The 13,473-nt window shown below is 38.2% G+C and overlaps 1 long non-coding RNA gene across 2 annotated transcripts in view; it reads right to left on the reverse strand.

Annotated features, from left to right (window-relative positions):
- The window catches only part of LOC127350901 (uncharacterized), a 48,799-nt gene that overhangs the window by 419 nt on the left and 34,907 nt on the right, over positions 1–13,473 (reverse strand). Inside the window, exons 3-5 of one of the 2 annotated variants that reach the window (XR_007880668.1) lie at positions 6,314–6,397; positions 5,313–5,454; positions 5,081–5,162 (exon numbers count right to left, since the gene is read on the reverse strand). This is a non-coding gene — a long non-coding RNA (uncharacterized LOC127350901). Of the gene's footprint in view, positions 1–1,212; positions 5,163–5,312; positions 5,455–6,313; positions 6,398–13,473 lie in introns of those variants that run through there. The other variant, XR_007880667.1, reaches the window with a different exon arrangement.

The raw sequence follows: 13,473 nt of genomic DNA on the forward strand, positions 1-13,473 counted from the left end.
CCCGGAGTAAAATAGCCAGTTCTATGTGCTGGCCTGTTTTCACACCATTATAAGTAAACAATGTAATACACTCCTTTGTAAGACTATTGATTCTGCAGTGATAACATAGCAGCCCACTGTTTACATAGATCAAGGGTTTGCCAAGATTACCAGGAGGTGCAGCATTCTGAGATAGGTTGTGGATGGAATCTGGTATGCAGCGTGTGAGCTGGACTTGGGCTCATCAACAATAGTGTGTCTATGCAGCGGACTGGAGGAACGATGGCCTCCTGGATTGGCTTTTTGACAGCGCACTGAATGCACACTGAGGCAGAGCGAAACACCTCAGCTCAAAACAATCTTTCATGGTCAGATGAGAAAGAAAAGGAGAAATACTGAACTCTTCTCATGCAAGTTACAGTAACCGTGGTGATTGTTTTCCTGCTATAATGCGCTCTGGTAGGATTAACTTCTGGTTGCAGAAATAAACCACGTCAGGCCAGATTTGCACAAAAATTGCTCCTCAGTTTGCATTCTAAATAAATTGCCATGGTTTCTAACGTACACATGATTTGTTCACTGTATTGTATTCACTGTGTTATAAACTAGGAAGGGACAAGAAACACTGACAGAGAAAGAAGAATTACTTACTAACACAACACACTGACATATTATCACCTTATAAAGTTGATATGACAACATTGTTAGCAAACAGTCCAACGTTTTCTTTTTAGCTTTGTTTTGACGCCACTAACTCCCGAGGGAGATATCTGGCTTTTTATATATGTTCGCCAGCTAGTTGCTAACTCTGTCAGTTTGCTCTTTGGTTGCTGGACAGGTAGCATACAGCGGTCGTATCCAAGGTTTCTGCTAGACACAGCATCTCCTGCGTCCAGCAGCACTAACTAGAGCGCTGAGAGTGAGTCAAAACAGTAAAGTTAAAGCCTCAAAAAGAGAATAGAGAATAATAAAAATATTATTATGATCTGTGGGTTTGTCACTTTAACGGACACCTTTCACATTATACATAGTTATTGGATCAATTGTTAATATAAAAATATTGACCATAGCAGCTTTAATGCTTCTTTGCCCCTGCACTAAAATAAGGCCACAGCCTGCATATTTCCCTGTGGAACTACAAACATAGTGTGTGCTTTGACTTAAAGCAATGAATAGTCTTTGGCAAACTTAAAGGGATGTATTCAATATAAAACACAAGCATCTCTATTTTTTTAAAACAATATATTTATTGGATTTTCTTATTTTTCCACCATAATAACACAAACATAAGAAACAATTACATAAACAAACACAAATATGTTGCAGGTAAATCACAGATTACAAGAGTTGAGGTTCAGTAAACACCCTCTAAAATAATGGAAGAAACATCAGGTCTAAGATAAAAGATTAAAATAACACTGCTGTACTTTGGTGTGCAGAATACTTGTAGGGTATTCCAAAGGAACCAGCTCAAATATAACTTACTACACCAGCCATTAACAGAAGGGCTCTTATCATTTGTCCACTGTAATAATGTATTTCTTCTAGTAGCAAAAGTAAGAATGACCTTTGCCAGCTATAGTAGTCATATTCAAAGATCAAAGATATTTGATCCATTTCTAAATCTTCCATTACTTACAAGTAGATTTACGTCATCCTCTCCTCCTCTGCTCTCGTCTACAATTTCTTGACTTTGCTACATTACTTTGAAGAAAAGAGACAGACAGGAATTCAGTTCCCCAGAATGTAAGGTGTGAAAGTCAGGTTGAGCTATGGTTTTTAGGATGGAACAGCAGTGAATCTGAGCTGTGGCAACGCAGTTAACAACACTGTCTGCACTTTGAAAGACACCTGACTGAAAATGATAGCTTTCTGTTAAAGCATTAAGGCAGGTGCACAAGATGATGACCATAAATCGTTTGAGAATGTTGTCAGTGCAGTGCGCGGGAGTGTTTCACTGGCTGTACTTCACATTTCTACTTTGGTGTTGACAGACTGTGCACAATTGCAACTGTCTTTCAAGATAAGAGAAGACTTATCAGTTCATGCTAAGCCATAAAGATAAGACAACTTCTTAATATGACCAATACTGATTTCAATGTCACAATAATCCTTATTTCCTCAAATATTTTCCACAATCTTCTCTCAGATATGAGGTGAGTGAATTACTTTTTACAAAAGACATTTAATGGTTACATTAATAGACTTGTGAAGGGAGAGAAATTCCAAGTATGATTTGAATGTCCTCTTGCCAGTGTGTTTTGTACTCATTAACCAGGGTTGACTGTTCCTGTGCTGTATTCACATACAAACATGTCTTTCTTACTCTTCAAATGACACACCTTGTGGTCTTGGTAACGCCCGGAAAAGTTGACGTGAACTTCTCATTTTTAAGGAGTATTTAAGGAGGGGCCTGCACATCCTTTCCTCCCTAACTTCCTGAACAACATGTGGATCCTCTGAGGCCATATAGTTTGACCTTTACATTAGTGGGGCAGCCCTCTCCCTGTGTGCAGCCCTCCCCTTTATGCTGTGTCACAGGTGAATAAGCATGCCTTACCATGCGATCACACTGTGCACAAAATGATCAACAGGACACTGGAGATTCCAGTAATATCCCACAGAACTGCTCCCAGCTGAACACTGTATGGTAATTGACTGTCCATATCAGATATTTATTGTAGAGGTCAAAACATACTACTACATAATGTCAGAGACTTCTTAACAAAGTTGCTGCTAATGTAAACTGTGACAGAAAGAAAGTGTAAAAGATGCCAATGTTTAACACACTCCAACATTAACTGCAGCCAGATTTAAATCAAATAAAAGCACAAATGTGTGTGAGGATGTTCAGTTTCATTATTTTTGACTGCTTATAGCTCTTTGACTCAGTTTCCAGCACACTAGGTGTCAGTTGCACAAGCTGTTCGTAAATTAAATTTTAGCCTAGCCTAGTTAAAGTAAGTGCTTACTAAGTGGGGATTAATGCATCACTAAATTAAAACACAGCCAGCTATTCTTACTTAGAGATTATTTGTTACTAAATATTTACACACAGCAACTGTCAGGTGTAACTGTGTTTGAACTGACAAGTGACATTAGCTTGGCTATATGTCCCATTAAGACTGAAGAATAAAATGTGTAATAATAACATGAACTGGGAAGATTTTAACTTAACTAGCATCAGTTAGGTTAGCATAATCTGAAATCACTGTGAAACACACATCTCTCCATGTACGCAGATATAAGTGAACTCATTTTGACAGTTATGTTACAGCTTGTGATGCTAAAGTAAGTTCCTGTTAACAGTTTATTGCTTTTAGTTGTATGGCATTACCAATGTTTCATAGCACCTGATTACTAAATCCTTTACTAGCTAAGACATGTTGTAAGTTTTAATGGTGCAACCATTTAGTAAATCCATACTTTGAAACTAGCTAGCAGTTACTAAGAACTTTACACACATTATGGATTGGCATTTGAATTTTACAGCATAGTTCAAATTGTATGACTCAAATGTATGACTTATTTATACAAAGTATTTACAACATAATGGACAAAAGAATAAATTGCCATTTGTCAGCAGTGTTTAGTGCATTTGCACTCTCACTATTCAATTACAGACAGACTGAGGCAGAGGGGATGTTTGCTATAGAGCGTGCCAGTGGAGAGTATGCCCTGCAGGGTAATGGGGGGAGCAGTTGTCTGAGTTACATGGCAAAATCAATAAACTGGACGTCATATATTATTTTCCGTACAGTGACCACAGCAAAAGTTCATCCTCTTAAAACATTCAAAAAACGATTTTTAGAGGTCTCTGCTTAATCATAGGTATTACCAATAGGGTTAAATTCTGCATCACAGCTTCACTATACTTATTCACTGCAGTGTTTATTATGGATTGAGTGTATCATTATTATTATTATTATTATTATAGATTATTGCAATTGTAAAAGATGACAACAACCTTACTTGTGTGCTTTCTGTCTGGTTGATACATTAAAATGTGCATTTCTAACTGAATACTTTTAATGGAAAACATAGCTATAGTTCATAATTGATATGGTCAGAACTTTTAGATGCCAAAAGTATTTCAGTCCAAGTCCAGTTTGATCTTTACTGTATTTCACTGAGCTCTTTTGCAGAGTGTTAATTATGGGATTGATAGCAAGTATGTTTATGAAACCGGTTCAGAAGGATACTAACAATGTAGTGCTATTTGGATACTATAATTATCTTGAAATATACACGTACCCCTTTTGGGAAACAAAACTTGAAAATTTAAACTTACTAACCAAGACTTTATGCTAAGCTTGCTAACTGTCTGCTGTCTTCAGCTTCGTAGTCAGCTTACTAGCATGGGAGCAGTTTCAAACGATTTGGAAGAAAGTGAATAAATGTATTTCCAATGAGCTATTTATTTTCAGTTTTGTTTGCGTTTACTTGTTAAATGCTCATATTTAAACACACTTTAAAATCAACAGTTGCCAAGTTGATGCTATTTTAAAGGACTTTTGATTCAGAACTAAATCTAAAACCATTTCACATGCTGTATGTTGCTGTAGTAGCTGTGTTGACATGCAGCTCCATAACCCAGTGTCTGTAAGCATTCACTGACCCAGTTCTTCAAACAGTGAAGAAATTAATATGCGGTGTGGGCGTGCAGTTTGGAAATGGAAAAAAAGTGTATGAATCAACCCAAGTATGTTTTGTAATGGAACTGGAATCAGCAGGATTCGATAATGGATACATTTCACACAAGCTTAACTGAAATTGTGGATAATTTGGAGCAAAGACACTCAGTTTGTAACGATGAAGAAATATGGTGCATTAGTTTTCATTACCTACTACTGACGTGCTAGGGCTGAAATGTGGTATCACCGAATAAATAACATGCATGAAAACTGACCTTGGACAGGGTTCACCTTTGAAGCTAATCGCACAGTTTTGATTTGAATTTCAAATATGCTCCTAAACTACTGAGCCATAGGAAGAAATACAGTGAAATAGCTTCTAACCCATAATTTCTGTCAGAGTCATTTGAATAACATTGGAGACAACAATAAAACAATACAGCATCAGCACAATCAGTGTCACTTACCACATTTTCTACTCCACTGAGTGATTTACCATCACTACCAGCCAACTTCTCTCTGCTGCAGATTAGATTAAAGATGCCAGGTCTGTTTGTGGAGATATTCCATTAAATGACATTGAGATAGCAGTTAATTGTACTACATAAGAAACAGAATACTCAACAAACATTTATTAAAAATCACTTATTTCAGAGAACAAGCCCTCTTGCAGCACAGTGACAATAACATTAAAGTCACCTCACTGCGTCCCAGGAAAATGCCAGTTCACGGGTCCGAGCTGCATTATGAGCACACCACAACAGAGCCCTGGAGGACCGAGGTTACGGGACTTCCTGTTGAGTTCTGACAGTGTGGTCATTTGCCGTCACCATATCTGGACCTGTGAAAGACCGCTAACGTTAGTTAGACCCCTCCTTTGTATAATGTGTGACACATGACACAAGTGTGAATGACTACATGAAAAATAACATCTAGTGTGAGTCACTGATAATGTTTGTAAGCTAGTTTAACTAACTTCCACTTTTTGAGCGGAAGCTAGTTAGCCTAGTCTGCTAACTTCCTGTGAAATGCAAACTTAAAGGTCCAGTGTGTAACATTTAGGAGGATCTATTAGCAGAAATGGAATATAACATTCATTAGGTATGTTATCACCTGTTTTTAGCCGTTCTTAATCTACAGACACAGCGTGCTGCCTTCCATGGAGTCCACTATGTTGAACCACCATCTTTCTAGGAACCACACCCTAAAGCAAACACTGGCTCTAGATATGGCCTTTTGCAAGTTTCATGAGTTTCCCAACCACCGTAGTTCCTCCCACATACTTGAAAGGCTAAGCTGTATTCAAATGGTTGCAGTCTGTTTCCGCTAGATGCCACTAAATCCTACACACTGGTCCTTTCACAGCACAGTGAGGTATCTTAGTGTCGAATGCAGTAAAGGACAGACATCTTAAATCACTGATGGTACATAAGCAACACCGAAGGCCTGTCGAAAAGGGGGGAACAACACATTGTATCATATTTTAGTCTCTACAGTATGTAGAGATGTTCTCCTTGTGTCAGTAGCATAACATAAAGGTTGGCAGCTTGTTTCCCTGCAATGCCAAGTCTCAGCTGTCAACTTCTGCCAACTTACACAAATATGTCTATATTTGATCCTCTTTTGATATAGCTATATAGCTGCAGTATTATAGTTTATGTTTCCTTTCACAAAAAGTGAGTGATTCTAGTTCAACTTACACAATAATTACTGAGATGACTGCAGTGGTGCTGGGACTCTGGAAATGAGTTTGCTCCTGGTCTGGTAGTCCAACTTTCCAGGATCTGTCAGAGGAGATGAGACAGAGTTATTGAACTGTTCTGGTTTTCCAAGCATAACTAATACAGTCACTTAATTTGTGAGTGCCAATGTCAAAATATGAAACAGATATGTGCATTTTATTTATACATTGCAACAAATTGATAACTTTGCTCTAGTCAACAGTAAAACATCTTGACGCTTGAATATCATCTCCCAGATAACCTTGAAGTCCGAGGGGGAAGTTGTGGCAGTGATATAGCCAAATAAATGAGAACATGGTATCATGCGCCTGAAATACTTTGGGCATGATTATTTTCAAGGCAATCATTCCTGCTCTGCCATTATCACTACTGTCAGTGAGGCTTATCTCTGCCTGCCTGCCTCGCCAGCCACGGCTCAGACACATCCTCCAAGCAACCACGACGCATTGTTCTAATGAGGTTACAGCCTGAAGCAAAGTGATTTGTTTTGTAGACGTTATTATGGTGGCCTTTTGGCCAGCCCCTTAATTTCATCAGTGAAGCACTATTAAACAGCAAAGGTCTTATGGGAAAATGGACCATGCTGAGGGACCTTTTGACATCCTCACAGTGGCAGTTGCGTAACCTTGCATACCAAAGATAGTTGTGTTTTTAGAAGTGCAGTATCACGCTATTCATTCATAATTAGAGCCTAAAAAGTCTAGATTGAATTGGTTTTGATGGTTTGTTTTGATACAAAGCCGCTGATTCATTCTTATCTTCAAAGATAATTATGTGATATGATTCTTCACACGTAGGAGGAGGGTACAAGTTGTATAAAGAACTTACAAAGCAAAAACAGCACTGACAGAACGAAACCAAACTAGAGCCTTTTTCTTCTCATGATAAACATACGTTTTCACATTTTGAGTGATAACATCTTTGTACTGAAATATAGGAAACATTTTTTTTTTTAAATGACTACTTTTACTAAAACTGCTACCTGTGGCCCCTTGCTGCATATCACCCCCTCTATCTCCTCCTCTCCTGTCTATCTTCATCTGTCCTATCCAATAAAGCAAATAAGCCCCCCCCCAAAAAAATATAGAAAAAAGTATGTTTTTGCGAGGTCACACATAAGAATGTCTGTTGCTAGTAGTCTAATAATTTATTATAATATTTTTTGATGAAGGATTAGTAAAGGTTGATGTCTTGTAGTTTATATTAAATTGTCATGGATACAAAGCCAGTTAATTACCACATGATCATGTTGTTTGGAGCTACCTGGATGATATTTGCATGACATTTTCATACTCATCTAGCAGATCATCAGGTTATACACATTGCTTATTAATGCACTTAACTGACATTCAATATGTTGGACTTTCTGGACTTTGGAGAAAGACAGAAAGAATAGTCAAAAGAGACTTTTAGTCCCTGATGTGGTTGAAGCTCCATAAATACTTGATCCTACATTTCCCATAATGCAATTATCGCCTTTTTATGCCTTAATCGGAAATCAACAGTAGAGAGATGGCAGGAAATGAGGAAAGAGAGAGCTGATCCCTAGCCGGACTTAAACCAGGGGCGTTGTGGTTCATGATTGGCACTTTAAACCCCGCCTGATAGTATATTTTATGAGAGCTTTCCGGCCTGCTAAACTTCCACGTCTTTCAGAATCCACACCCCTAGTTTCTAACACAGGCTTTCTGTTATAAATGTGTAGTCTCTAAACCCAAGCTGAGATAACCCAGTTGCAACAAGTCCTTCAAATTAAACAACAAAATGTGTTTTGTGACCTTATTCCCCTATCGGAAGGATGACAACATTTGTCTGTGCCTTCCAAATGTATAACAAATTCCTTATATATATATTATATATATATTATATATATTGGTTAGGACAGCTGAAGAGTGACAGAAAAGGGGGGCAGGGACAGGGGATGACATAAAGGCAAAGGACCAGAGGTCGGATTCGAACCCATGGCCCCTGCAGCAAGGACTCAGCCTTTGGACATGGGGCGCCAGCCCTACCAGGTGAGCAATAGGGTACTCCGTATCAAATTTTGGTACTTTTACAAAATAGAATCAGTTTCTACTCTGAATCTGCTATAGTTAAGTAACTTGGTTAACCTTTGGCATCATAGTTAAAAGAAAAATGACTTGGTTAAGGTTAGGGAAGGATTTTTGTCATGGTTAAAAGAAACCATCATTGAGTGTCAGTGGGAAACAGGGAAAAAACAGCAGTGTCACATGTTGAAATTTGACGCCTCGATGACCCATTTATCCACCCTGACCACCTTCCTCTTTGTAACTCTATAATAACGTCATCTGACTTCCTCATTTGCTCAAGACACGCTTCATAATACCAACAGCCGGCTTGTCGGAGCTTGCAAGAGATCCAGCTCAACAATCGCAACCTGTCAATCGCAAGGTAGCCACAACCTTAAGCATACCCTGCTTCATCGTCTATTTTACTCTAAATTGGACCGTAATTTACTAAATGATCTTTGTGTTGTGTGGAAGAAGATTTTAAACTATCGATTGAGGTCATAAACTCATTAGGAAACTGTTCACTGAGCTAATAAATCAAGAAATTGAGTCATTTTTCCATAAGAGTGCATGGTATCAGTGTGATATTGCAGTTTATTCTACTTCGTTTAAGAATGCTTGATTCTGATTGGCTGGGAGGAGGGCATTAACCCGGCAGGTTGCCCGCTGACTTGTCGGTTGTACTTACTGCTGACTGAGCACAGCGTCATCAAATAGTAGATCAATACGCCGCTTGTATTTTTCAAACATGAGGTCCATTGTAAAAATAAACCTTGTTTAAAAAAGTTTCTAAAATGTGTCGGAAATCTATCGGAGGGTCAGTCGATACATAGTTTTGCAAGCAAGATACAATGTAGCAACTACGTTATTAAACTAGTGATCAGATGCAGCCTTGTGTGGTTGCTATAGAAACTAATTAGCAACAGCTGAGCTAACATTATTCACCGTAGTTCTAAAGGGGACTACTTTTTGAGGGAGATGAACTCAAACAGACTATACATTTAATAACCATGCAATACGAATCAAACTGTTGATTGCCCTGCCTTGAGGTGATTATCCCTTACCTATGACGCTGCCCCCTGCTGGCCATTATGCAGGTAAAAGACACTTCCGTGTCGGCTTCCCTTCACAGACCTGGCAGCTCTGTCCATTATATATACTGTCAATGGTGTCTGTCTACTGTTTTGTGACATCACATACACTGAACCAAAGCTAACACTTTAGTTTTAAAGGCCACTGCATCTGAGACAGGCAGACAGTGGGGGGACTGGTATTAGCAGATGGACCACATATTCTATTCTATTTTACTTTGTAGGTGATATTCAATACAGAGTAATTCCCACCATGTGTAGATATAATACAGCATCATGTGTAATCATATTCAAACCTGCATATGTCAGACATGCATATTGCATGTGGGATAATTTGTCTAGCATATGCTAAGTTTGCAGGCGTTGATGATCTAATTTGACCAGAGAAGTTATTCATAGCTCTGCCTTCTCATGACCCTCGATCCTGTTCAGATTCTCACATATTACAACATTTATTTGTCACAGGGAAACTTTTCACTCTATTTTAAACAATCCTTCTACGTGGTGATAATTAACAGGAGATGACAGTTTCAGGCTGATAAATAAAGTACACAGATCTGAGAATAAGTGCCAGGGAGAGTTTGTTTCTCAGATATAAAACTGCAGTATCATTTTCTAACATATTTCTGTTATTTGGTCGAACACACTGTACACAGTCGGGAGAATCACAGGTCGTGCTGCTCTTGTGCAGATTGCTTCAAGATGTCATCTTTGTAGAAACATTTCTGAATGGGACACTATCTGCTTGGCAGCTGCTAATGCCCCCTGATTTGAATACAAGACTCATTCTGGCCACTGGGACAATGAAAGTCTGTCCTGGTGCTGAGAGACCAGAGCTTCCCTGACGAGCTCTGTATGGAGATTATCTGTGCGTATGTGTAAATCAGAATAAACCCAATTCTGATTCTGATTCTGATTGTGAAACTGCTGTATAATAATTTGGATGTTTGGATTCAGCTTTTATATTTCCCATTATAATAAACACAGTAGTACACTTTACCATCAGACATCCCATAAAAGGTGGGGTGATGGGATGTAAGTGTGGTTATTGAAACACTGGTTTAATCTTTACAACAACCAATGAATTTACCAGGAGACCTCTGTCCTCAAACAAGGCATTAAGCTGTTTTGTTCTCAATGTTTTTTGCTCTGCAAAAGAAGAGAAGTTCCAATTCATCAGTGTTCACTTAACACTCAACTACTAAATTGACACTCAACTACTACTTTTCTCCTCTTTTACCTCTTTTAAATGAATGAGACTCCTCCTGATTGCTGTCTGCACTTTGTGTTTAGTGCTAATTAGAAATTGTTAACATGCTAAATTAAAATGGTGAACATGGTCAGCATTATACTTGTGAAACATTAGCCTCACTGTGAGCATGTTAGTATGCTGACATAAAGGGAAAGTTCATCACAAAATCAATAATTCATATTTTTTATCTTCCCTTTAGGGCTATCTATCCATCTAGACTGTTTTGCTGATACCTGCCTTGAATAACGGAACTAGATGGCACTAAACAAACAAAAAAAAATACATTTGAAAAACAACAGCAGTGTTCTCCCGAACAACACCTGCCAACCGTATCACCACGCATGAGTGGCATCTACTCATGGATGAGAGGATTTGAACATTAGCAAACTGTAACATTTGCTAGCTCACTGAGCTAGCTGTAACTAAGTTCAGCCTCACAGAGCTGCTAGCATGTTTTAACCATGACCACAATCTTTCTTTTAACCTTAATTTAGTAGTCTAGTTTAGCCATACAGGGAATAATTCATCTGGGGTTTTGCAGAACTGTCCAGTATCATTGTCCAGTATCTCCTCCGTCAGCGTATTGGCGACAGTGGGAGGCTGGCTGCTCTCTTGTCCTTTTATGGAAGGAGCTGGGTCAAATTATGAAAAACATTTAAGACTTTAGAACTGGAGCTGACTGGTGTACTGGACCCCAGCGCATGGTGAACAGTTAATTACATCATTGCAAACCTACAATCTGCTGCACAACAGCACACAGCAAGGGTCGTAATAAGCGTATAGTGGCCTTTGAAAACGTGTTGTCCTGCAAGTTTTGCCATAGGGCCAGGACTGCGTGAAAGCAGGTCCTGGATTCAATGAAAAGCAGATGTGCACTGTAGCTCCCAAATATTTACCTTAGAAAAGACTGGCATTAATTTGTGCACATCTGACCCAAAGATGTTGTTATTGTGTCATTTTTAGAGACTTATTCACCACTGGATTGCATTCAAATAAATGAAACGTTCTAGTTCACTCATACAAGTTCATATGCTTCCTGAATTCCTGAAACATTTTTAATCATGGTCAGTGGCTCAAAGGATGTTTCTTTTGCTAAATTTGCAGCATCTGAATGCAAGTGATGTACAAGCAGTTCAGATCTTAGTTGATTTGTACAAAGATATTGTGTGGACTGACCTTCAATCAGAGGCCTGGCTGCCTCCACTGTTTGGTCTTTGGCACAGTGTAGTCTGTATGTCACAGTAAGATCAAAGTATTGTGAATGAGGCCCTACATTCTCTCAGAACCAACAGCACTGCTCTAAATAGACATTTTTAAATAGAAAATAGTGTCTATAAATACCTCTCTGCTCCATTTTGACTTTTGTGGAACTCCTCATGCAGTCACTCACGTTATTCCTGAACATGTGCTGTTATTTATTTTTAGATGCTTTGAGGATGATCTCTCACATGGGATCAGATTCTCGGGCACACAGTGATTCAATGGATTTCTCTCCTCACTAAAGCCAACAAACCTGCATATGTCAGACATGCAAAGTATCTATTAGGTTGTATTAATGTCCAGAAAAGTGCACAATATATGGTGGTATTGTATATATTGTACAGTTTAATCATTATGTCTGTATTGTTTAACCACACTACGTCAGAATGCCACAGTTTACTTAATATGTCCACGTGCTTTCATCATAGGTTACTTTATGTACAGTTAGGATCAGTTTCTGTGAAGTTGTTTTGTCAGACATTTACCCTGAATTCACATGGCTGATGATAGATTTATTAGCATGGATCAGAAAAGACAATAACAAGACTTCCTGGAGTGATTTAGAATATTTGGCATTATTTTAATGTAAATGTTATTCTGGTGTAGTAGATATAAAATCTTATTTTTACGTGGAGGAATATTATTAACGATGTTCTAAAAGAACATATTCATGTAACCTTATTTATTGTATAATTTGCCTTACAACAGTGACCTATGTACACATACACTTGTTATATACTGGAAAAACTGCACAGCCCACCTTAGCACTTACTTACTTGTACGTGTATTTTTTTTTTTTTCTTATTTTAAGAATTTTTCTTTGTATTTGAATAATTATTCTTTACTGCAGCCAAGCCTTTTAGCGTTGGATGTGAATTTAAAGCCATGCATTTCACTGCACACATTTAATAAGCATGTGACAAATAAAACCTTTAAATTTCAAACATTTGAATAATGTATCTTACATTAGCTCCCCACGTCTGCATGAGTGCCCTCCAGGTGATCCCTCTTCCTCCCACAGTGCAAAGACATGCAGGTTAACAGGTTAATTGGTGACTCTAAATGGTTGTTTTATGTGTCAGTGTTAGCTGGGATTGGCTACAGCCTCCCATAATGGATAAGGCGGTTATAGATAATGGATGGAAGGACAAATTAAATTAGGAAAACATCAAGCCATCAGTTTTGTTTCCATAGAAATATCCATAAAGTCATTACCACTAAAAATGTAGTTATGTGTGTATGGGTGTAATGTGGGACACCCACTTCCTGAAGAAATTAAAAATCTAAATTTCATTATTATGCTCTCTTCCAACATCTTGTCCTAGGAGATAATGTGGTAACACTAAATATATATTATCAGGACATAAAATATGTAAGCATGACCAAAATCAACAAACTATTTTAACACCACACTTCAGAAATAATATGAGCTCATTTTCTAACAGAGCCTAATTTGTCTGCCAATTAGCTTTTACAAGAACTCGG

This window comes from Dicentrarchus labrax, unplaced genomic scaffold (assembly GCF_905237075.1).
Source record: "Dicentrarchus labrax unplaced genomic scaffold, dlabrax2021, whole genome shotgun sequence".
NCBI classification, from domain to species: Eukaryota; Metazoa; Chordata; class Actinopteri; family Moronidae; genus Dicentrarchus; species Dicentrarchus labrax.